This window comes from Anolis carolinensis, chromosome 2, assembly GCF_035594765.1.
Source record: "Anolis carolinensis isolate JA03-04 chromosome 2, rAnoCar3.1.pri, whole genome shotgun sequence".
NCBI classification, from domain to species: Eukaryota; Metazoa; Chordata; class Lepidosauria; order Squamata; family Dactyloidae; genus Anolis; species Anolis carolinensis.
In genome coordinates, this window is record NC_085842.1 from 86,781,660 (window position 1) to 86,805,714 (window position 24,055).

A 24,055-nucleotide genomic window follows, 5' to 3' on the forward strand; every position below is an offset into this window, starting at 1 on the left:
GAAGGGCATGGCTTCCAAATCTTGCCCTTGTCTTTTTTGGTCGCCTTTCTCTGGACACCATCCAGTTGGTCAATATCCTTCTTGAATTCTAATGCCCAGAACTGGACGCAGCGTTAGTCAGACATGGCCACGGTAATCCACCCATACTCTAGTTACATCCCGAATAGACTACTGCAATGCACTCTACATGGGGTTACCATTGAAGACTATTTGGAAGCTTCAAATAGTTCAATGGGCAGCAGCCAGATTTCTCACCGGAGGGGCATACAGGGAGTATACAATCCCACTGTTATGTCAGCTCTGCTGGCTGCCAGTCTGCTGCCAAGCACAATTCAAAGTGCTGGTTTTAGCCTATAAAGCCCTAAACGGTTCTGGCCCAGCTTACCTGTCCGAATGTATCTCCCCCTATGAACCATCTCAGAGTTTTAAGATCATCTGGGGAGGCCCTGCTCTCGGTTCCGCCTCCTTCGCAGGCTCAACTGGCAGGGACGAGAGACAGGGCCTTCTCAGTGGTGACCTCTCAGCTGTGGAATTCCCTTCCCAGGTTTATTAGATCAGCCACCTGCCTCCTGACCTTCCGAAAGAGAGTGAAAACGTGGCTTTGGGATTAAGCCTTCAGAGAGCAATTGTAGTGCAAAAGCTGAATATGGGATTATGTGCAATGACTACTGAAATAGCCCAGATTACAATTGTGGATAGCATGATTTTAATAGTGATAGTAATGTTTTTACATGTTTTAATGTGCTTTAAATTCAATTTTCAAATGTTTATTTTGATTGTACATTGTTTTAAGGCATTGAATACTTGCCTATGTGTAAAGCCACCTTGAGTCCCCTTCGGGGTTGAAAAGGGTGGGGTATAAATATGGTAAATAAATAAATTTTCCAGGTGAGGTCTGGCCAAAGAGATCTGCATGTAGGTCAGATGCCAGGGTTGCTTGCAGCAGCTGCTTCACCCAGCCATCTCTCTTGGATGGGGCCTTCTGATGAATAGATGGGCCACTTGGTTGAACATCCCTTATCTGGAATTGACATATACAGCAAAAATTGGCCATCCGAGTGGCTGAGGATGCATCTACACCCCTTCAACTGCCATGGCTCAAGCCATGGAATCCTGGGATTCTACAGCTTCCATGATTCCATCGCAGTTAAAGTGATCTCAAACTGCATTCATTGTACAGTGTAGGTGCACCCCTAAGATAGCGACACATTTGCTTTCTGGTTATTCAAATTCTGCTTCATGTGCAGAGCTATTGAAAATATTGCGTATGTGCTCAATACTATGGAATGATGGGAACTGTAGTTTGCTGACACATCAGCACTCTTTGGCAGAGAAGGGTAAAGACCTTGTGAAACTGTAACTCATGATTCCACAGTATTGAACACTGGCAATTAAACTGCATTGATACTACAGTCTAGATGCACCCTAAGATTGCTTTCTGATTGTTCAGTGTATACAAACTTTGCTAGTTGAAAATACTGTATATATGATTACCTTCAGGATATGTATATCAAAAATATCGAGAAAAAATAGTTTTTGTACTTAAATTGGGGTCCAGTCTCTAAGAGATCTCATTATGTGTCAAGAGTCAGACGCCAATTAGCGAACAAAAATAGTTTATTCAGCAGATAAGCCAAAAAGTAATGTTAACACAGAAAAAAACCTTGAAACACTTCACTATCAGTGCTTCAAGAGCAGTTCAAACAAAAATATAATTCAGCAACACAAGCAGGTAAAAACAAAGCTAAACAAACTTAGTGCAAACTGCACTTTCTGAGTCCAAGCCCTGCCAGCCGGCTCTGTAGTTTTCAAAGGAACAGTTCCCAAAAGAAAACACCAAATTGGTCAGGAAACAAACAAACAAACAAAGAATGCAGTAGACTGCTTCCACAATGTGGATAAAGTCGAAGGCTCCAAAAGGATGGTGAAAAGACATCGTCCGGGATTCCAAGGTCAGGTCAGGAGATAACAGCGGTGTCCAAAGAGCAAGCCAGGAGTCAAAAGCCGATAGTAGTCATCAATCACAGGGCGAAGGCAGTAGCAAGGTCAAATTCCGATCCAAGGTCTGAAGAGGGTGCAGTCATCCAAAACAGGTCCACGATAAGACACAGCGAGAGCCAAGCTAGGTGATAACAGCAGATTCAAATCATAGTCCAAGTCCAGTCTTCATGGAAACACAGAGATCCCAATGGCGCCTCAGCAACACCTTGCCACACGCAAAGTGCAGTGGCCAAACATTCCCATTTTAAAGAACCATCCTCCCTTCTCCAAGCATCCCAATTGGGATCAGCTCCTGCAGAAACCCCAGGTTCAGAAGTATCCATAGACCCCAAATCCCCAGACATCTCAGGTGGCTGTGCCCATTCAGTGCCCGCTTCCCCAGCCACCTCCTGTTCCTCAGCATCCATCTCCCCATCTGAATCTTCCTCAGAAGATCCCCCATATAGCTCTCTAAGTCGCTTCCTGCGCAACTCCTCCAGTGAACCCTCATCACAAGGGTTTTTTCTTCCTCTTCGAATTCCATCCCCATCAACCATAATCCCCGAAGGCGCAGTCACAACATTATGTATGTATATGCAAATGCATGCATTCTGAAATCCGAAATCCCAAATATTTCTGTTAACAAGCATTTTGTATAAAGGACACTTAACATATATCTGCATTATTAGGTTAAAGCAGTGGATCCATAACTCTGGTACCTCATATGTTTTGGACACCAATTCCCAAAAGCCCCAGCCAGCTTGGTCAACAGTCAGGCATTCTGGAATCTGAAATCCCAAACATCCAGGGAGCCAAAGATTGGGAATCACTGGTCTAAGGGAGACAGCAGAGGAAGAAGAAAAGCTACACTAATTTTAAATATTTGAGGGAATGGGAGATGAGTTATGCATGAGAAATTGGTTGGGTGCATTTTGCCCAGCAGGTCTGCCCTCTCCTTCCCTGTCTGCCTGGGGAAAGCTTTAGCTAGCAGAAGGCAAGTTGAATTTGGAAGGTGATGCAAGGTATCCACTAGGAAATGGTACAGGGTTTCAACAGGAGATGGCATCCTGGCACTCCAGCTCTAATAAAGAACACTAGCTCCAATCCAGGGCACTGTATAAGTCATAGAAAGTTTGGGCCTTGGCAGCAGTAGACATTCTGCAAAGGAATTAGATCAATTTCATTGTGGAGAATTGTTGAAGACAATTTTAATACAGAATTGTGCTGCCGTTTGTTGCTTGTATTTATCCAGCAAAAGAAACCACCATCCAAAATGCTTGTGCAGGAGAATGTATTTATATATACCAGGTGCCTTTCTGTGAAATAGCTTTGCATGAATACTCCAGCACTTTCGTATTGCATTAGCTTAACAATTTTGCAAGTCTTTTCCTTGAAATCAGCTGATAAATGTTATTATACAAGCAAAATGTACTTATAGAAAGGTCTGTTGAGCTGAGTGAATTCTATTTTCAGAGATGTTTGCAGTTAATAAGTACTTATGGCAAGAATGTATACATGAGTTCACATGTCCTTCTTAGACTGTCTTCAAGGAAACACTAATGCCGTCAATAATGTTACCCTATAATTTTTCTTAAGGTGATCTTTCCAAACCAACTACCTGTGGTAGTTAGTAGCATTTATTAGTGTAGCACAGTGGTTATCAACCTGTGGGTCGCCAGGTGTTTTGGCCTACAACTCCCAGAAATCCCAGCCAGTTTACCAACTGTTTCTTTTTGTTGTCATTGTTACTATTATTTATATTCTACTTCCCTCTCTTAAAAGAGACTCAAACTGGCTATAATTCCTCCCCAGTAAAGCTAAGCAATCACTGTATACCGTTGATATGTTACAGCCTCAGTTTTGTGATATTGAACACTAGGAACACATAGGACTAGCACTTCTGCTTCTATACTATAGCTTTCCAGTGTTGGCTGTAATCTTTAACATCCTAAATGAATAAAAGTCAGTTTATTAAAATGACTGTAGCCACTTCTCTGTTTTATCACAGTTGGCTAGCTGATGGAAGCTTCCCTTGATATGCAGATAGCAGTTTGGAAACAGGATATATTTGTTAGGATTCTGGCAGGAGACATAGAATTAAAACTTCCCACCTACCTCCATGGTCCTTAGATTGTGCAGCTTTCCCTGCTGCAGCTACTTAACTGTGTGTCAGTTGAATTCATGTAGTTAAACTCTTTGGCTTTGATATCATTCAGCACAAAAAAGTCTTAGCTACTATCACTATGTCATATCAAAAGGTCTGTGGTTCTCCAATCCCACCCCAACTGCTTAAAATGTGTTGTAGTTTGAGACCATTTTTTGGAAGCATACCATTTTTGGCTGGGTTGAGAAAGCAATGAATAGTAAAGATAAAGAGCTAATAGCTTGTGCTTTTTAGCTGAATTGTCTATTATTTGCACTTGCCTGAGATACCAAAATAGACTTTCATAGTTACATCTTAATTCACCCATGATGCTCTCAAGCCTTTATGATAAAGTGGAATATGCATGAATCATTACTGTTTTGTGGGATGAGTAAGATAGAATATTTCTGGTTGTGAAATACAGACTGAAACTGGAGAATATTAGTTATTATTAACATTTTATTTTTCATCTTTGTTTCAGGATTTAAGCATTGATCCTTTCCATATCTGTATTCCTTTTTGAAAGAAGATGCAATCTAGCATAAACTATGTCCATCCTTACATTGTTTTCATTACATGCATATATGCCTGAAAGGGCTGAGGCAGTGAAGAACCGGCAGAGCTTATATAATTTGTCAAAGTAATAATATAGTCATAGTTCCTTCTTAGATCAAGCAGCCACCCTTATCTCCCTGTATTTTAGGGCCAAGTTTGAATGTTACATCTTGTTTTGCTCATATTATTCCAATTCTGTAAGAGCTCCAATGGTTACTTGCTGATTTAAGATGCTAGCAAAAGCCAGTTTGGGGCCAAATACCTAGTGTGGTACGCATTCCCCTATCAATGTGATCATCCTTTAAGGCCATCTGTCAACCCCATATATCTTTGTCTCTTTTGCCTTGGATAAGGCTGCCATCAGTAAGAATGAGACTTACTTGATTTTGTTGTGCCATGTATTGAATGCCAACTGCCAAAAGAGATTTGCTTGGTACAAGGATTGCAGCATTTCAGGAGTCAGAGAAAAACATTTTCTTTTATTTAGCAAAGTATTTTAATTTTTGTCTTTTCCTAAGTTTTTTGGTTTGTTCTCTTATTTTTGTATGATTTCTTATACTTGTTTTATCTCTGTATTATACTGGATCTCATTATTTTTAATTTATACCTCCCCTGAAATTTAACATGATGTAGAGTACTGTAGTGAAAGGTAAAGGTTTTCCCCTGCCATTAAGTCTAGTTGTGTCCGACTCTGGGGGTTGGTGCTCATCTCCATTTCTAAGCCAAAGAGCCATTGTTGTCCGTAGACACCTCCAAGGTCATGTGGCCAGCATTACTGCATGGAGCGTCATTACCTTCCCACCAGAGCAATACCTATTGATATACTCACATTTGCATGTTTTCAAAGTGCTAAGTTGGCAGAAGTGTTGAGATGTTTGCAATAATTTTATACAAATAAAATAGTTTTTGCAAACTTTCAGTCAAGTATTTTCAGTGTTGGTTGGTTGAAGCCCTCTTGTAATGTAACGAGCATGTGCAAGATGTTCCTATTTGAAAATGTGATCATATATATGAATGGGGATAGTTCAGCATATTTGGGTTGGGTTTTTCATACATCTTCTTTATAAATATTGTTAAATGTCATTTGAGTAGCCTGTAAGCAAGGCTGGATCTTATATAATATTTAAAATTCACACTTCTGCTGCTGCCTCAGATAACAAATAGGATGGCAGATAATGAAAGGCGTTTGCTGCATATTCGTCTCAGAATACTTCAGTTGAGAATATTTTGAATAAATATTCTACAGTGGCTCCTGGTTTAACAAATCCTCTTTCTGTACTAGATAAAAGTGGGTGACCTTTATGGGATGTACATAATAGCATTTCTCCTTCAGGTACTTCAAAGTTGCAATCCCGTACATACTTACATGTGAGCACAGTACTAATTACACTGGGTCTCATTCTAAGAAAAAATGTCCAAGAATTCCGCTGAATATGGCTCTGAGACTAAGCAATTTTAGGCAGACATTTGGGATATGGTGACATTTCTGGAAAAAAAATCTAATATGGGACTTCTACTGTGAGATCTGTATTGCAGTGATGCAGATTAAAACTTTGGATGTACAGTAGAGTCTCACTTATCCAAGCTAAATGGGCCGGCAGAAGTTTGGATAAGCGAATATCTTGGATAATAAGGAGGGATTAAGGAAAAGCCTATTAAACATAAAATTAGGTTATGATTTTACAAATTAAGCACCAAAACATCATGTTTTACAACAAATCTGACATTAAAAGCAGTTCAATACGCAGTAATGTTATGTTGCAATTACTGTATTTACGAATTTAGCACCAAAATAACACGATATATTGGAAACATTAACTACAAAAATTGCTTGGATTATCCAGAAACTTGGATAAGCGAGGCTTGGATAAGTGAGACTTTACTGTATCTGTGTTCGCTAAATATTTCAGGATTTCTGTGCTTTTTGGCACCACTTTCCTTCCACTGTTTCTCTGTCATTCCTCTGGCACAATATATTCCAGTTCATTATGTAACTTTCAACATTGTATAAAAACTGAATTTGTATGAGTTCTCAGTCTCTCTGTTCTCATTTCTCTAGAAATCAAGAGAAGTAGAAATAATGTTTCATTTTATGTTTCATGCCAAATCACTAGTATGTTTCTTTGGCCAAATGGAAGTGCCTCCACACATGAAATTTACTGGCCAGATTAGGAAGAGGGATGTGTGTAGGTATCCATGTTGTTGACAGGAGAGGGCCAGATCAGAAACTACATAGCCTGAATATGTTTATAAGTTGTAACTGAAAATCCATCTACAACTCATGAAAATCTTTATGATGCATCTTCTTAATTGTAACCTAATCTCTTGAGAGTCAATAAAAATTCCTGATTCAGCTATTGGACTGGCACCAACTTTCATACTGCATCTGATTTGAAATTAGATGTTGGGCTGCATTGTCCCTCATGAGCAGTTGTGTTGCCTTGGCCTGATGGGAATTACACTTCAACAGCATTTGAAGGGCCACAGATTCCCCAGCTCTGATCTATGTCTTCTAACATTAGCTGTTAGTAATATCCAAGTGTTTTGATAACTTTATCCCTCTGGATATTGTTGAAGTCCAGCTCCCATTGCTCCTCAGTTAGCTGAGGTAGCTAGGACTGAGGGAAGTTGTAGTCAGAAACATCCAGAGAGATACTATTAATAATAATAATAATAATAATAATAATAATAATAATAATAATAATAACTTCATTTTATACCCCACCTCTATCTCCCCAAAGAGGACTCAGGGCAGCTTACATGGGGCCAAGCCCGAATAAAAACAATAGCAATATAAAACACAACAAGAGACATGCACAATTATAAAAATGTAAACATTGCCCAATAAAAACAAATGACAAAAACTGATAAAAACATGGATTAAAACGGAGAGGTTGTAAAAGTAGACTGGGTAAGGAGCACCATATAAATATTGTAAACACGAGGTGACTGATAAAGTGCTGTAAATTCTTGGAAGTGCACATTGGGATGGGAGTAGACTCTGTGTCTATATCAAGTTAACAAAGGTAAAAAGTGCAAACCGGTACGAAAATGGTCACAGATACAGGATTGTTATGGGGATGAGCAATCTTTATCCAAAGGCCTGAGTGAACTATTGTTCATCATTTGCTTGCAGTAATTTTCTTGTAGGAGAAGTGCAACAGATACTACTATTCTTAGAACCCACCATTGGCTCTTGAACTTTTTAGCAGGGATCACACTACATTTTTTAAATGACTGGCAATCTTTCAATTCTGATGGATGATTGCTTGCTTTGGAGTTACACTGTTTGCCACCAAATACCTACAGTATATTCATTGGCAAGAATAGATCAAATATACTTCTGAAGAAGACATGCATAAGATTGGACTATTACAACCTTTCACTCCGCAACTTACTGCAGATGATACATTCACAAATGTCAAGCTATCAAGGTTACCTTGGAGTCAAAGATAGTTGCCCAGCCCTAAAGCCCTTAAAGAACTCAGCAGTTTCTACTTTGGCTTTCTTATGTGAATTTGACTAGAATTAAAAGGCTCTTAGAAGAGTGGTTGAAGTCTTGGGATGTAGAGAAAATAAGGGACAGGGTGGAAGAAGAAAGGGTGAAGGAAGAATGTGAAGAATGAGACTTAAGTAGTATGCTACATTAAATACATATAATCATTCCTTCATGTTTACTGGCGTTAGGAGCTCATAATCCCCATGAAAGTAAAACCGTAAATTTCTTTTTTTTTCCTGAACATCTCTCTAGGAATTTCTAAGTATCCCAACATAACACTATGGCAAATGTCCACTAGAAACTATTTAATAGTTTCGAAGGAACTAGGTATTCATAGAGACACCCACAAATGTGGAGGGATGATAGAGTTTATATCCCTATTCTTTGGGATTAGAACACATGGCCCTGATCAAGATTACCTTATATTATACTCCTATATAAACCTAGAAGTTATAGTTTAAAAAATCAGCCAAAATAACCTGGGTCAACTTATCCATGGGTTAATATGAGTACTGTACATTAACTCTTACATATAAAAAAAGCAACCATCCCCTAAGTAGAGCAATGAAAGGAAACCTCCCAGGGAAACCTAAAAGAAGCTTCAACCCCCTCTATTCTTTCTGCCTTTTTTCCCTTTTCTAGCATTTTTTAATTTCTAAGTGGAGAAATTTTGATAGTAGCCAGAAGCATATGATTCCCTGAGTTATTGGTACTTTCTCCTTTGCAGAATGACCCTCAACTTATCAATAGGACATATAAAATTCCAGAATTTTGGCCACAAACCTGCCTTTGACTTATATATGAGGTCACCTTATACATGATATATACAATAGATTCTGCTTTCCAATGTGCTACTTATTCAGGGCATTATGTAGTGTAGCCCTGTGAAAGAGGGATGGCAGCTTTCTAAGAAAATGGTCGGAGGAGGTAAATAACAAAGTTGAAAATTGAAGGAAGGTTCACAATATTTCAGATCAGGAGAGCATGTGTGCTATAGGGGGTGAGGGAAAGAGGGCAGAGCAAAAAAGAAGGTGGTCAAAAGACTGTATATTTCAGAAAAGTGGTTGCTAGCTCTGGAACCAAACTTCGATAGGCAGATTCTGCCAGTTATGACTTCAGTTGCTAGTGAGCACTGTAACATGGCAACCTATACTAAAGAGCACTGCATTTGAAGTGTGTGTGTCAGTTTTACATTAATTTTAATTAACCAAGAGGGTGTATGGGGTTGTCATTTACAGGTTTCTTATCTTCTTTCTTCCTATTGGTGGTAAAACCTAAATGCAAACAAGTCATACATCACTGAGAAAGGCTGTCTTGTAAGGGACAGCAGTTGGGATGGGGCATTTGAAATATGTTTGGCACTATTTTTTTTTGCATATTTGCTGATTGCCGCCCTATCTCATCCATGGGGAGTTAATAACCAGTATTTCAGCAAAAGTTATATTTGCAAAATGCAAAGAAGTAACTTATTTTTAAAATTATGGAGGTAATGCAAACTACCATAATTAAGTAATTTTACAACCTCCCCTCCAGAAAGAAAGGAAGGAAAGAAGGAAGGAAGGAAGGAAGGAAGGAAGGAAGGAAGGAAGGAAGAAAGAAAGAAAGAAAGTCAGAAAGAAAGGTTTATTCAGTGCTTTATCTCGGGGGAGGGGTTATTGGGGCATTTTCAGGGATCTCCCCCAATGTAACGCATTTGTTTGTTTCTGAAAAGTAATGAGTAAATTTGTTTCAGAAAATATGTAGAAGGCAAATATGAAACAAAAATGAATTTCATGTTTAGACTTGGGCTTCATCTTGAAGATATCGCAATACAGTATGTACAAATATAGGTATTCCAAATCTGGAAAAAAATCTGAAATTGAAAACACTTCGGCTCTCAAGCACTTTGGTTAAGGAATATATAACTTGTACTGTTATTTCCCCCCCAATCCTGGTTTATTCCTCAGACCTTCCCCACGACGACTCTGTACCTACAGCTAATTATGCTGCAAAGAGATAGCAAGTGATTGCAGAAAGATGCTAAGAAGGTAGTTCACTGAAGATGATTCATATTGAGATATGTCATACAATCATGTGGAAAGTAATGTATATGTATGCCTGGTTGCTACCATTATTACCTGAGGCTGCAGCTGACCAATCCATTTTTAATGGGATTCTAGTTTTACACAGTGTGCATGGTCTGGAACAGTTTTTGCTCCATGACCTGCAGTCTTGAAGCGTCACAGCAGCTCAAGATTCACATTGGCAGCACTTTAAGAGGGGCACTCTCTGTTCCCATGACATGATAATGACATGATAGTGTCATTTCTCTGGCAGGACATGTTAGAAACGTCTGTTAATTTGAAAGTTCTGGTGTTACTGGCAGCTGTGTAGTGAGGTAAAGATTGTCTGTAAGTGAAGAAATTGAGGTTTAGACTCAACAGTACAGGAGCTCTTGTCTGCACTGGGTTCACATTTGGTTCTGGAAGTATTCTTTGCAAAACAAATTCTTATAGTTTTGCTGGTTGTTGCTTCTTTCCCTCCCCATGCTGTTAGTCATGTTAATACTATAGTACTTATATTTTTGAAATACAAAGAAGTAGCTAAAACTGTAACAGATGCAAAGCCCCTGAAAACCATTTCCCACAATACCTTGTTTACATAAGGACCATCTATATAGCACTGCACTTCTCCCCAGAACTTAAAACTAACACATATTTGTCAGGTTTCCACTGACCAACCAAAACTCTGTATTTCTGTATATCTTATGTTTTTTACAAATAGTTTTAATTGATTTTTAATTAGCAGCTAATTAGAAACTCAACACCAGTTCAGAGGCCACCACATTATGTAGCTCTGGGCTAACACAAAGGCCCCTTTTAAACTGCCATATAAAATCCAGATTATCTGCTTTGAACTGGATTATATGGCAGTGTAGATTCATATAATCCAGTTCAAAGCAGATAATGTGGATTATTTGCTTTGATAATCTGGAGTATATGGCAGTGTAGAAGGGGCCATTTTTCCTGATCTTACTGTATGTTCATTGTACCTTCTACATTGGTGTTGTCTATATACACTAGTTCATTAGCATACTCATGCCATCATTTCTTGCCTATATCACTAAGAGAAATATTAAGAGAAATAGCCACTCTGAGTCCCTCAGGAAGATAGGACAAGATACAAATAAAGTATATTAATTAATTAATTAATTAATTAATTAGACGATCATTTAAGATGTCTCATGACATAGGAAGCTAAAAGATTACAATGGTGGCAATGCTTCCTTTATAAGGAATTGCATCGTTAGGCATGAAAGCAGTAGTGACAGTTATGAGATGCCTCTTGCTGTAAAATGACTGAACTTAAACAAATGGAAACCTCTGAGAAAAGCATATGTTTTAGATTCTTTGGCAAAGGAGTCATATGAAATTATCCTTAAGTCTTTTGTCCTTTCCAATGTCCTTTACCACAAATAGTTTTTCAGGCCAGTCTGCTGTTCTCCATTTATTCCTCCTGAGATTAGTGGATTGATTGCATTGCAAAGTCATGAACAAGGAGCACATCATTTTGGAAATACCTGAATTGTGTTCATGGCCATGTTTCCAGAAAACAAGCATTATATGCAATATATATTATAATTTCTTATAGTGTATTAAGGCATTTTGCTAGTATATTTTGATGGGGGATTGTGTGTGTGAGAGAGAGAGAGAAAGAAAGAGAAAGAAAGAACAGAATCCTCTATTGGCATTAGGCTCCCATCTTTGCAAACATGCAAGTTTCACAACTTTAATATTATTATTGTGTATGTTGCAGTAGGACTTAGATATTGATCCCTCATTTATTCCTTCTTTACAAGTGTGTGTTGGGGGGAGGGTCAGGGATGCAACCTCGCAGTGTAATATTAAGCATGTTGACATGGAAAGAAGTCTCACCGAGTTAAATAGGACTTATTCCCTAATAACGTACAAATTGCAATTTAGAAGTCCAATTTGGACAAAGGCCAGCTCTTCTTTCCAGTTAAAAATATTTTATTTTCTATAGTTGTTTTGGTAAATTTGTTTTCAGATAAGTAGTCTTTTTCATTTATATGCTTCTAGAATAAGTTGAAAATAGATTTCGAAATCTACTTCTTCATTGACCTTCTGCAAGCATTTCGCATTTCAGATTTGGTAGCTTTTCTAACTGATAAGATTCATTGCCACAAAATATTATACTTTGTAGAGATTTGTAATAAACCAGAAACAACTTTCCCTAAGTCTTTATAGCTGCTATTAATTTGAAATGCAAGAAAAAATGGAACAGATGACTTAGCTGGAGAACTGCATAATCATTTCTGGTTCTGTTTATCCCCACCTCCATCTTTGGTTTGCATGGACAGATGTATAAAGTACTGTACTGTTAACACAACTAAGGTTATAAAAATGTTGTTTAGAGTGCATCCATGTGCCATTAGTTGATTACTTGGATAAAATGCAGCTTAAACTGGTTCAGCTTCTTAGAAGGCACATTCACTTTGTTTGATAAGCCAGGAATCTGTAACCATCATGGGTTGCTGTGGATAAGAAACTTTACTTCATGGGATGCGAACATAAGTGTAGTTGCTGCTGCAGAGATAGAATCCATAGTTTGTTTTGGGTTTTGTTTGTGAATTCCATCACAGGTTTGTTGAAAGAGAAACAAACCCGGGCATCTTTGCCAGGGTTTGCATATTAAACTGTGGACCATGGCCATATGGCTACTCCTGCTACAAGCAGAAGCAATGAAACTGTGTGCATCAATGTACTCTCTTGTACACAAAATCTAGGCTTCTTAGAAAATCCCTGCCTTGTTGGGTCATGCAAACACACACATATAATATTCTTCCAATGTTCTTCAACAGGATTTAACTTACTTATCCTTTTATCATGCAGAATTGTTTCAAATTGCATCAGAGCTTACCTTTTCAGATTACAGAACAAGCAATTTGCATGTGTACTGGAAAGATGGTAGGATTTTCTAAAGACTAATTTAGATATTCCATTTTGCCATATTGCATAAGTACTGACTCTTTCCACTGTTTAAGATCCATTGTTTTTCTTAATTTTAATCTTTATGAAACAAGAAACTTATTATGACTCAATAACATTTTTACTGAACATGCTTCAGACAATATCAAAACCAATATATTCATCAAATGCAACACTGAATATATTAAAACATCAATATTAAAATTATGAAAATACTGAAAATTATATGTACTTTTAAATATAATTAAGTTATATTGTTTAAACTGATACATTATTCATGCAGTCTGAATGTGAGGCTTTTCTCTTAAATTAGCTTGTATAAAAAAGGAAAACCTTTTCTGGACATTATCAAAATCATTATCTGGACAAATCTTTTAAGAGAAACTTCATTTTTATCTTCCAGTTTCTCATGTGGCCAAGAAGCCTAGAGAAATAACATTCCTTACATTTTGCATGTAACTGGCATTTTAGTAAATAGCAGGCCAGGTCTTGTGCTAGAATGCCCTCAATTTTTCCTTATTGTATCATTGTGACTATATGTTGATTTCCTTTCATTGGAGGAATGAGTATTCTTCCTGAATTGGATCTGTGCCCTTAATAGCCATTTCATAGATGTTTTAATTGATCCTACTGGCTAGTGTCGATCTATACACTTGTGTTGAGTACTGACATACTGGCTATGGACCATTTGTACTCTACTGCCTGGTATTCATTGTTTAAAAACATTTCTTATGTTAGAACTAGAAACAGTAAAACTTAGAGTAGTGGTCCATAGACCAGTGCAGGTCCACAAGCCATTGACAAGCTTTTTGGAAAGGAAAAACAAACTATTGCAGCTCACAAGCACATGTATACAGTATTAATGGTTCTAGGCACCTTGTAAGCAATGTGGGTTCATCCCCATGTCAGCTTGAGAATCAGTATCTTAGAACGTTCACATTAAAACAATAATTCAGTAACAATATTGAGAAATTATCAGATTTTTTTTCTAAGAGTTAATCCACTTTTTAATTTGTTTATGGTTGCTTTTTTTTTGTATTACGATTTGTTGATTTTTGTTGCTTTGGTTGCTGATTATTACGATGTATATTGTGTTTTTGTTGTAAGCCACCCCGTCCCTTTTGGGAGAGGGGGTGGGATACAAATAAAGTATTATGATGGTGATGGTGATTATTATTATTATTATTATTATTAAACCAAAGGTGGGTATAGGGCACTCCTGGGGCACATGTAGATCCTAGGTTCATGTCTGTGACCTTTAATTGTTCCAGGCTCCCCGGATTACCTTTTTCTGTCCAAACAAATGCAGAACTATTTCATGGTAGCCACCAGACTCATAACTCACTTTTTCAATAGGTTGCTTATCCTACGTATTTTGTTCATCCTCAGGAAAACCTCATTCCCCTCCCCGCAACTGGCAATGCACCTCTGTCCACTTCCAGTTTTTCGGAGTCTGTGCCGTTTCTTGAATCTTTCTGTTAAATTAATATTTGTAAGGTCATGATTTATTCCTCTTTTAATTTTTAAATGTTTATCTATCTGTATAAAGCCCCTCCCCCCAAAAAAAGGATTTTCTAATTTACACTAACTGTTGTTACTGTTATCATTTATATAACACCATCCCTGTACATGGAGTGTTACAAGTAGAAGAACAACAGAACAGTTCCTTGCCATCAGGCTTACTATCCTATTAAGATTACACAAAAGGAAAAGAGGATGCCAGTGTGGAAGATGATTAAGTCTGGCAGAAACTGCTTCCTCTTCTCTCTCTCCAAAGCCACAGCAGGGCAGTTGATATACAGTGTTCCCTCGCTACTTTGCAGTTCACTTTTCTCTCCCTTGCTGTTTTGCGGGTTTTCAATTAATATTAATGTATACATTTATCATGGTATTTTTGCTGTTTTGCAGGTTTTTGCGGTGTGAAAAGGGTTTTGGAAGGGAGGAAAGGGAGAAATAAAGGGAGGGGGGAGGGTAGGGAAGGGTTGGAAATAAAAAAGGGTTATTTAACTTCCATTCTCTGCCAGTGTACTGTAGATTGTAACTGCTAAAATAAAGTACAGACTGCATTGTAGTTAGTGATCTGTGGTTTGCTTTCCTCCACACATAGAATAAATATAGTGTGCCTACTTTGCGGATTTTCACTTATTGCGGGTGGTCCTGGAACGTAACCCCCACGATAAGTGAGGGAACACTGTCGTTCTGGGCATGGGTATGATGGAGCTGTGCCCGCCTCCTCTTCTCTCTCTCTCTCTCTCTCTCTCTCTCTCTCTCTCTCTCTCTCTCTTTCTCTCTCTCTCTCTGAGGCTGGGCAATGGCAGTTAGAATGAAGAGAGGGCCTTCCTCTGCTTCGGGGTCATGACATGATAGAGCTGTGCTTGCCTCTTCTCATTCAAGGTCAGGACATTGGCATTTGGGATGAATTTGAAGGCCTTTTTTTCTGGTCCAGGACATGATGGAGCTGTGCCTGCCTCTTATTATTTTCACCTGAGACTAGGCAGTGACAGTTGGGATAGGGATGAGGGACTTCTGTCAGCTTCTGTTCTCTGGCAGGATGGAGCTGTGTCTGTTTTCAGTACTTTTCCCTTGGGAAATTTTTACTTATCAAATCAAAAGCATATTTTAAATCAATGAATGCCATGTAAAGTCGTTTACCCTTAACATTATATTTTGTTATTAAATCAGACAAGATAAAACCTTTATCAATACCAACCCATGTTCGTAAACCTTGCCTATTTTTTGGCTGAAATAGAGTTCTATCCTATGAAATATTTTGCTCTTTTAAAAAGGAATTTTACATTACATTTTACCGCTTGTCAGTTAAGCAAACTGATTTAATATTTCTAGAGTTCCCTCATTTTCATTTTTTTAAAACAAAAACAGTGGGTCTACTACTCTAACCTCCTTGCCATTAAGCATGTAAGCTGTATTATTTGTATGGGTGAATATGCTGACTTGTAAAGCTGTGCTATATTTAAAAGTCTCAGGTGGCATCTAAGCCTCTCTCAGAGTTTTATTATTCTTTAGTGACTCCACAAGAACCTTTAATTTCTTGCATTGTAACAGGTGGCCACTAGGATAAATTGTTAAGATTTGCAAAATAAATCCTCCATTATAGGTACATTTTCTCCATTTTTGTCTCTTCCTTAAATAACTCTAAATAACGATTTTCCCAGACCAATGTTGGTGTCTCAAAAGTTAGTTTTCCTAGTCTGCCAGAAACTTAAGCTAAAGATGAACTGAGTTCTTATTCCTATCCTCTAATTCTAACTCAGCCCAGCTTTTAGCAACTTACTCCACTTCCTTAGTTTTAATTCATTTTCATAGCCTCATCTAAGATCAAGCACAGATGTATTAGATCTTTAATTTGGAGTATCATGTGTTTTTATCATGTGCTAAGATGTACACTATTAGAGTGAACATATTTCTGCTGCAGGAAATAAAGAAGCATTTGGTACCTTTTCATAGTTCTAAAAAATTCACGAAGGCAGGAAGAAGATGTGCACTTCTGCTTTGTGGTTTCAAAATTGATTTCTGCAATTATTTCTGGAGTGGTATATTGTTTCAGGTCATGAGGATTTCTTGACAAGATTCATTCTGAAGAGGTTTACCTTTTGCCATCTTTTGAGTCTGAGAGAGTGTGGCTTGCCCAAGGTCACCCAGTGGATTTGCATGGCCAAGTGGGCATTTGAAGCCTGGTCTGAAGTCGTAGTTGAGTGCATGATGATGATAGTGATGATATTTATTTGTACCCTGCTTTTTCCTCAGGACTGAGACCCAACGCTAAAAACTATACAAACCACTACACCACACTAAGCCCTTTTGTTTATTACTGTGCTTTTCTATTACTGGGTTTTTTATTATAAGACTTCATTTTAAAAAATTACATGGTTTTAAAAACGGACTTTCTTAAATTTGATTGAACATAATAGGAATGACTGTTGATAGATTAATATTGTCCCTCTGAAATGAGATTCCTGTTCTGTGCTAAGCAGAGGGAAAACAAAACTCTTTCTCTGTAACTGAGGTTTGAATGATATTGGTTCACAGGTCACGCACACAGTTTTTTTCTGATGCATGCAGTATGGGATGGTGAAAAATATCTTAGTGACAGGTACATGCTTTGCATGCCTACGATACTAAATTTAATCCAGGCATCTCTAGTTCAAAGAATCAGGTGGCAGGTGTTAGGAAATATTTCCACCAAAGACCTTGGGTTGCAGCTGACAGCAAGAATATATAATCCTAGATTCAGTAGACATATATGAGCTAGTATTTCCAGCATCCAGGTGCCAAATCCTGGATGTGGCTCATATTTTAGGCATACATTCTGCAGCAAATTAATTATAGTACCTTAAAGGGTCTCTGGAATTCAAGATAACTTAATAGAAATTAAAATATATGCAGGTGGTAATAGATAGGTAAAGATATATACAAGGTTATTCTTAAAATATAATTACACTATCTGTAGAATGAAAACCACTTCAGACATATCCATGTGAAAAATCTTAAATGACTCAGGGTTGTTGTATGTCTTTCGGGCTGTGTGGCCATGTTCCAGAAGCATTCTCTCCTGACGTTTCGCCCACATCTATGGCAGGCATCCTCAGAGGTTGTGAGGTATGGAATACCTCACAACCTCTGAGGATGCCTGCCATAGATGTGGGCGAAAGTCAGGAGAGAATGCTTCTGGAACATGGCCACACAGCCCGAAAGACATACAACAACCCTGTGATTCTGGCCATGAAAGCCTTCGACAACACTCTTAAATGACTGTTAGGAAATTCTAGAAAAACATTAGGTAATGGTATAAGAGAAACTGATTCATATGCATGGTCACAGATGCACACAACAGAATATGAATATGGAGCTAACCCATGTAGGATTTTGACTTCGTTTTTCTGCCAAATGCCATGGCCTCAGCAATTGTGTGATTTGGCTCTTAGCCTATTTGAAGACTGAAGATGAGAAATATATTTGAAAAATTCGCAATATAAAAATAAGTTACCAAACTCATGCTGAATAGGAAGAACTATAAAGACAAAGAGTTCTGATATTAAAAAGCAAGTATCTGAAAATGGAGCCTGAAATATATTTTGAGCTGGCAGATCCCTAAATATAGTGGAAGCTGCAAAAGAAGCAGTAGGAAAGATGCAAAACTAGGTGCACAGGTAGATTTATTACCAGATTTATTACATAGCAGGATTTAAACCCTGGCCTCCCGAGTTGTAGTCCAACACTCAAACCACTATACCATGCTGCCTTCCATTATTCTCCCTTGCAGGTGTGTGAAAGTTGGAGAAAGTTTTATATTAAAGAAAGCTGGATTTTTTGAGAGAGAATATATGTTAATGCCTCCATATATACTAATATTGTGTGTGAATATATCTATATATATAAAAGAGTGATGGCATCAGGGCAGCGGACAAAACAACAAAACTACAGGCCCCCCAACCTCAAAATTTGATAACACAACCCATCATCCACGGCTCTAGGTTGATACAACAAAAAGAAAAATAAAGTCCTAATTAGAGGGAGAGGAATAATTGTTTTTATCCAATTGCTGCCAATTAGAAGTCTAAGCTCTGCCCACTTGGTCTCCTAGCAACCGACTCAGCCCAGGGGACAGGCAGAGTTAGGCTTCACTTAGGCCTCTTCCACAGATTATCTAAAGCCCCAGCTTCTGCCAACCCAGAAGTTCGAAAACATGCAAATGAGAGTAGATGAATAGGTACTGCTCTGGCGGGAAGGTAACGGCACTCCATGCAGTCATGCCGGCCACATGACCTTGGAGGAGTCTACGGACAACGCCGGCTCTTCGGCTTAGAAATTGAGATGAGCACCAACCCCCAGAGTCAGACACAACTGGACTTAATGTCAGGGGAAAACCTTTACCCTTGACCTTAACTACCACCAATTCCTCAATACTTTATTTCCCATACCACCAGACTTCGCCACAGCAACGCGTGGCCGGGCACGGCTAGTAAGCTATATGTAGTTTCAAAGGCAGGTGCTGAGTGATGAGAGAAAGGTGGCATATAAATGCAATAAATAAATAAAATATTGAAAAATAAGGAAGAAATATAACAAAATTGAAGAAGAAATATATGGGCTTGGTGAGAATCTAGGAGATGCAGTGTGTATGAATGTGTAGTCGCTTTCAGTTCACATGGTGGCCCGATTTCATAGGACTTTCTTAGGCAAGGAATGCTCAGAGGTGGTTTACCATTGCCTTCCTCTAAACCAGAATCTAATCATGTATAGGATGAAACAACCATCGTTGTTGTTTTTGGCCTTCAAGTGCACTTTTCACTTATGATGAACCTTTTATACTCTGAGGCAAGGGATGTGGTTTGGCATTGCATTGCTTTGAATGGAGCTTGCAGCAGTGCTATTCAAAATGAAGGGTGGTCTCTAGGCCATTGACTACTGGTTCCTGGCAGGTATCCAGGAAAGAGAGAAAGAAAGACAAGAGTTCTTGTTAAAGGACACAAGTTTAGTGCTGGTTTTTGGCACACTGGAAAACAATTATTTGCTGGTCCTTCACATATAACCTGAGAAACATTGAACTACAGCACCAGGCTGTAATCACTTGGTGATTCCAAATTTAAGTACTCGCCAATCTCCTTAGCTTCTAGGATGAGGTGGAATCTGGCACATTCATACTAAATACAAAATAAAGGGGGAAATATCAAAACCATTTTAATGAGAGTTGCTTGACAGTGGAATATGCTGCCTCCAAGTGTGGTAGAGTCTCCTGCTCTGGAGGTTTTTAAGCAGAGAAAGGCCGTCTGTTGAGAGTGCTTTGGTTGAGTTTTCCTGCATGTCAGAGATTGAACTGGATGGTCCCTGTTGTCTCTTCCAATTCTTATTCTTGGATAAAAATATTTTACTAAATGAAATAAATAGACCCTTTATACACTGTGCAAAATTATATTCGTCTTATGCCTGGTGAAGTGTTTCACTTCTTTTCCAAAACCACAAATTCACCAGTTTCTTGCGCTAAGAGTTTCAGTCCACCTCTTTCTCGGCTTTGATCTTACAGCATCCTGTTAGCATGGCATATCTTCAGTTATGTCTAGCAGTCAGAAGGAATGGGCTATGTCAGCAGTTCCCAATTATTTGTTGACAGCCTTATGATCCACTAAAGTAGAATTTGATATCCTGTGACACATAAATACTCTGAAACTGTTTTGCAGTTGGTGGAGCCAGTATGTGGTGCCTGGGTGCAAGATTGCCCAGCACGTTGTTGTAGCTTGGCGTGTGCTGTTTCAGAGTCTTGCATTGGGGGCAGGGAAAATATGTGAAGGAGAAAGCTTTCAGCCTCTCAAATAGGAGAATTGTGGTTTTACTTGACTGATTTTGTGTGCTGGTTGAATGGTGCCAGAGAGAGCCTTGTACTTCAAATAAGATATTAGCCTGTCTATATTGTTGTCACGCTGTCAGGTAGGCTTTAATTTAGAGTGACCATATGAATAAGGGACATCTGAGAGCTTGTTATTAACTTGCAAGCTGAGGACTTCGATTTCCTTGGTGGAGTCTATCCACCTATACTGTAGTTTTCCTCTTTCCCTATTCCCAGCATTTATAACACTGAAATCACATTAGAAGGCAAATGATATTGAATTTTCTTTGCAATTCAGGTAGAGCAACACTGTGATGAAACACTGAAGAGAGCCAATTGTTCTCTAATTTTAAAAAAATTAATTTCCAGAGTGGCAGGCATTTTTATTTCAATAAGACTACTCCTTTATTGAAACATATTTTTGGTATGTTTTTGTTATATTTTAAAACTAGCACTGGATGTTTATACTATTAATGTAGGCAATATAATCAAGCAACTAAGGAATTATATATTTTGCGTAAACCTATATAAACTTCTGAGCCAGTCACAAATATATTTGTCACATCCCATTTTAGCTAGTGACCAAAAATGTAATTTTATTTTGTTTTCTCATGCTTAATGTTCTAAATTAATTACTGAGACTGGATGACTGTTGGGTAGCTACAAAGACTGTATTAGTTTGTAAACATAATTTACATTCTACTCCACCTTCCTATGTATTTTTCAGATTAAGAGTTAACTTGTCAAAGGTCAGACTCCAGCCAGTTAGATAAATGCAGTTTATTTAACAAACAACTCAAAACAGCTCAATAAATTGTCCAGGGAGCTTATAACACTTAAACTTTAGTGTAAAGCATTCAAAACGAAGAAAATACCAAGAGAGCAAACCGGCGTATAATCCGGATTATCCGGAGATATAATCCGGATTAGAACAAGGTGCTTGAATCAAGTTCCAAATTGCAATGCAGGCTCAACAAACGGCAAAACAAACAAAGACAAATAATCCCAGAAGCTCAAAACTTCCCCAAAACCCAAGAGTACAGAAAAAAACCCAAAACTCAAAAGAAAGCCCAAACTAGGCTAAAGTACTTCTCCAGAAACGGCGCAATCAAGCTAAGCTGGAAAACGCTGAAACAATAGTGACAAGTCGCTGCGGAGTTGAAATCCAGGCCAGTTGTCAAAGGAGTGAAGCGTCGTAGCGAAGTCAAGCCGGTCTGAAGTCGGGGTTGGAAAACAGCGTCAGAGTCGAAGACGAAGCCAGTAGTCAGCAATGGAAGACAGCCACGGGGATAGGAATGGTGCCAAGCCGAGTTTTGGGAGCGAAGAGATATACCATGTCGAATTCCAGTCCAAGGTCCAAAGGGGTGAAGTCGTCACAACAGGGTCCACGTCACAGGATAACACAAAAAGCCAAGACGACTGAGGCGAGCATCAGCTAATGCAAAATAGTAATAACAGTGCAGTCCATACAGAAAACCCACACAGTTCCAGCCCTCCGTCGTAGAATAACCCGGATCAAACTTACATCAGTTGCAAAATCCCAAGCCAGTCTTCGGAGTCAATTGCAGGAAACCCAATGGCGCCCAACAACACCTTGCCACATGCAAGGAACAATGGCCAAAAACCCCCCAATTTATTTAGGTTTCCTTGGGCGTCCAAACAACCAACGCCTTAGGATCAGGTGTCCCAAGCTCCTCATCAGAGTCCAAGCTCCAAACAGCCAACGCCTTAGGACCAGGTGTCCCAAGTTCCTCATCAGAGTCAGAATCGCTCTGCCTACGCCCAACCCTATCCACACCTGCAGAATTACTCTCATTCCTCTAGGCAGACCATGTGGAGTCTGCTTCTGAAGAAACCCAAGCCTCTCCTGCGTCCTCAGCATCCATGGGCCCAGTTTCCTCCCCATGATCCTCCGGAGCCCGTGCCCAGTCTATGCTAACTCCTTCCGCCACCACCGGTTCCTCAGCATCCAATTCCACCTCAGGATCCCCTTCCAACTCCCCAAATGAATCCTCATCTGAGGATTCCTCATCTATCTCCCTGACTCTTCCTATGTAAATCTTCCAACGAGCCCTCCTCGCGAGGATTCTTCCTTCCCCTCCTGATCCTACCATTATCACTAACAGCCTCAGAAGACTCATTCACAACATAACCTAAGAAAGTATATGGAAGTATTTAATGGTGATGCATTTTCATTAACTCCTTTGTATTTTTGAAGAATATTAATCAAACCAGATGCTTTCTTGAGCCTCTGGTTGAAATCTTTATGTATATTTTTATTTTTCATTCACACATACCCCGAAAATAAGACAGGGTCTTATATTAATTTTTGCTCCCAAAGATGCACTAGGTTTTATTTTCAGGGGATGTCTTATTTTTCCATGAAGAAGAGCTCACATTTATTGTTGAACAACAAAATGAACATTTATTATATACTGTAAAGTAGTTGTCATCACAAACCAGCATAACCAGGCAAACTATGCATCCTATCAAGAATTTCTTGTTACTACCATTATTTACATGTACAACAATCTATGGTACCTCTTGCAATTTAGGTTTCACAAGGTTTCCACGCTGATTTCTCTCTATTCTAGTTTCAATGTAGTCATGAATGATGAATAATATAATATACTATAATAATAATATGATAATAATATAATAATATAATGATATACAATATATTAATGAGATAATATAATATAGGATATAATAATAACAGAATATGATAATAATATGGTATTAATAGGATAATATAATAATGGGATATAATAACAGAATAGCATAATAATATAATAATAATAGGATAATATAATAGAATAATAGAATGGAATAGAATGATATAAAATATATTAATAGGATAATATAAAATGGAATATAATAATAATAACAGAATATGCTAATAATAATAAAATAATAATATGATAATATAATAGAATAATAGTATAGAATATAATGATATAAAATATATTAATAGGGTAATATAAAATGGAATTTAATAATAACAGAATAATAATATAATAATATGAAAATATAATAGAATAATAATAGAATAATAATATAATGATATAATAATAATAGAAAAATATAATATAATGATTTAAAATATATTAATAGGATAATATAATAATGGGATATAATAATAGTAACAGAATATGATGATAATAATATGGTAATAGAATAATAGTATAAAATAATCAGTTTCATGGCATAGGATAGGAATAAGGATGAGAGGAGAATCCCAATGCGTCCTGTACCTTTAAGGAGCAGAAGCCTTGGGAACGAGTGGAAAGCCCTCTTCCTTCCCTCCCACCCTCCCTTGCCCGGGCTCCAGGAGCCAATCAGAAGCCTTTGGGAAGAAGGGAGCATGGCCAGCATGGCCTTGTCTCCGAAGGAAGAAATGGCAGCGCAGCAGCAGCCACGGAAGGTTTTTCAAGCCGCGGCTGGGGGACAGGCAAGGCAAGGCAAGGCAGGGAGGCACAGAAAGCAAGCACTTTCTCTCCCTCCCTCCCTCCGGTGTGTGTATGAGTGCTGCTTTAGCCCTGCAGCCA

At 38.3% G+C, this 24,055-nt stretch overlaps 1 protein-coding gene across 1 annotated transcript in view; it reads left to right on the top strand.

Moving 5' to 3' along the window:
- The window catches only part of ip6k1 (inositol hexakisphosphate kinase 1), a 45,498-nt gene that overhangs the window by 865 nt on the left and 20,578 nt on the right, over positions 1 to 24,055 (top strand). The gene's annotated exons all lie outside the window — the stretch shown is intronic.